The sequence below is a fragment of the Schistocerca americana genome, unplaced genomic scaffold (assembly GCF_021461395.2).
Source record: "Schistocerca americana isolate TAMUIC-IGC-003095 unplaced genomic scaffold, iqSchAmer2.1 HiC_scaffold_411, whole genome shotgun sequence".
Taxonomy (NCBI): domain Eukaryota; kingdom Metazoa; phylum Arthropoda; class Insecta; order Orthoptera; family Acrididae; genus Schistocerca; species Schistocerca americana.
The window spans coordinates 102501-105000 of record NW_025726139.1 but is presented as its reverse complement, the minus strand read 5'-3'; positions in this window follow the sequence as shown (position 1 = coordinate 105000).

Sequence of the window (2500 nt, the reverse complement as noted above, 5' to 3'; positions counted from 1 at the left end):
TCAGTACATGAGGACCAATGTGCAGTACAGTGTGTGATTTGGACGTACAACATCAGCGGACAGTTGACACAGGCCGTACCACAGCGTAGGCTAAGTGCTTCGCCATGCGAATGCCAATGAACAACTGCGAAGGGCATTGAGCATGTACGTCCTGCTGCCATCCACATTACAGTGTATCGCTGCAAGGTGTTTAACATGAAGCGATACACTGGGGACCAGGCAGTGCGAGTAGCAAACTATATTGCGGGGGTTGCAGTTAGGCAACACTACACTAATTTAACGCGTCGTATGACAATTACAGAGCGGGTTAAGGCCCAACGTGTGTTGGGTTAAGGCCCAACGTGTGTTGGGTTAAGGCCCAACGTGTGTTGGGTTAAGGCCCAACGTGTGTTGGGTTAAGGCCCAACGTGTGTTGGGTTAAGGCCCAACGTGTGTTGGGTTAAGGCCCAACGTGTGTTGGGTTAAGGCCCAACGTGTGTTGGGTTAAGGCCCAACGTGTGTTGGGTTAAGGCCCAACGTGTGTTGGGTTAAGGCCCAACGTGTGTTGGGTTAAGGCCCAACGTGTGTTGGGTTAAGGCCCAACGTGTGTTGGGTTAAGGCCCAACGTGTGTTGGGTTAAGGCCCAACGTGTGTTGGGTTAAGGCCCAACGTGTGTTGGGTTAAGGCCCAACGTGTGTTGGGTTAAGGCCCAACGTGGGTTGGGTTAAGGCGCAACGTGGGTTGGGTTAAGGCCCAACGTGGGTTGGGTTAAGGCGCAACGTGGGTTGGGTTAAGGCGCAACGTGGGTTGGGTTAAGGCGCAACGTGGGTTAGGTTAAGGCGCAACGTGGGTTAGGTTAAGGCGCAACGTAGGTTAGGTTAAGGCGCAATATAGGTTAGGTTAAGGCGCAATATAGGTTAGGTTAAGGCGCAATATAGGTTAGGTTAAGGCGCAATATAGGTTAGGTTAAGGCGCAATATAGGTTAGGTTAAGGCGCAATATAGGTTAGGTTAAGGCGCAACGTAGGTTAGGTTAAGGCGCAACATAGGTTAGGTTAAGGCGCAACATAGGTTAGGTTAAGGCGCAACATGGGTTAGGTTAAGGCGCAATATAGGTTAGGTTAAGGCACAATATGGGTTAGGTTAAGGCACAATACGGGTTAGGTTAAGGCACAATACGGGTTAGGTTAAGGCACAATACGGGTTAGGTTAAGGCACAATACGGGTTAGGTTAAGGCACAATACGGGTTAGGTTAAGGCACAATACGGGTTAGGTTAAGGCACAATACGGGTTAGGTTAAGGCACAATACGGGTTAGGTTAAGGCACAATACGGGTTAGGTTAAGGCACAATACGGGTTAGGTTAAGGCACAATACGGGTTAGGTTAAGGCACAATACGGGTTAGGTTAAGGCACAATACGGGTTAGGTTAAGGCACAATACGGGTTAGGTTAAGGCACAATACGGGTTAGGTTAAGGTACAATACGGGTTAGGTTAAGGCACAATACGGGTTAGGTTAAGGCACAATACGGGTTAGGTTAAGGCACAATACGGGTTAGGTTAAGGCACAATATGGGTTAGGTTAAGGCACAATATGGGTTAGGTTAAGGCACAATATGGGTTAGGTTAAGGCACAATATGGGTTAGGTTAAGGCACAATATGGGTTAGGTTAAGGCACAATATGGGTTAGGTTAAGGCACAATATGGGTTAGGTTAAGGCACAATATGGGTTAGGTTAAGGCACAATATGGGTTAGGTTAAGGCACAATATGGGTTAGGTTAAGGCACAATATGGGTTAGGTTAAGGCACAATATGGGTTAGGTTAAGGCACAATATGGGTTAGGTTAAGGCACAATATGGGTTAGGTTAAGGCACAACGTGGGTTAGGTTAAGGCACAACGTGGGTTAGGTTAAGGCACAACGTGGGTTAGGTTAAGGCACAACGTGGGTTAGGTTAAGGCACAACGTGGGTTAGGTTAAGGCACAACGTGGGTTAGGTTAAGGCACAACGTGGGTTAGGTTAAGGCACAACGTGGGTTAGGTTAAGGCACAACGTGGGTTAGGTTAAGGCACAATACGGGTTAGGTTAAGGCACAATACGGGTTAGGTTAAGGCACAATACGGGTTAGGTTAAGGCACAATACGGGTTAGGTTAAGGCACAATACGGGTTAGGTTAAGGCACAATACGGGTTAGGTTAAGGCACAATACGGGTTAGGTTAAGGCACAATACGGGTTAGGTTAAGGCACAATACGGGTTAGGTTAAGGCACAATACGGGTTAGGTTAAGGCACAATACGGGTTAGGTTAAGGCACAACGTGGGTTAGGTTAAGGCACAACGTGGGTTAGGTTAAGGCACAACGTGGGTTAGGTTAAGGCACAACGTGGGTTAGGTTAAGGCACAACGTGGGTTAGGTTAAGGCACAACGTGGGTTAGGTTAAGGCACAATACGGGTTAGGTTAAGGCACAATACGGGTTAGGTTAAGGCACAATACGGGTTAGGTTAAGGCACAATACG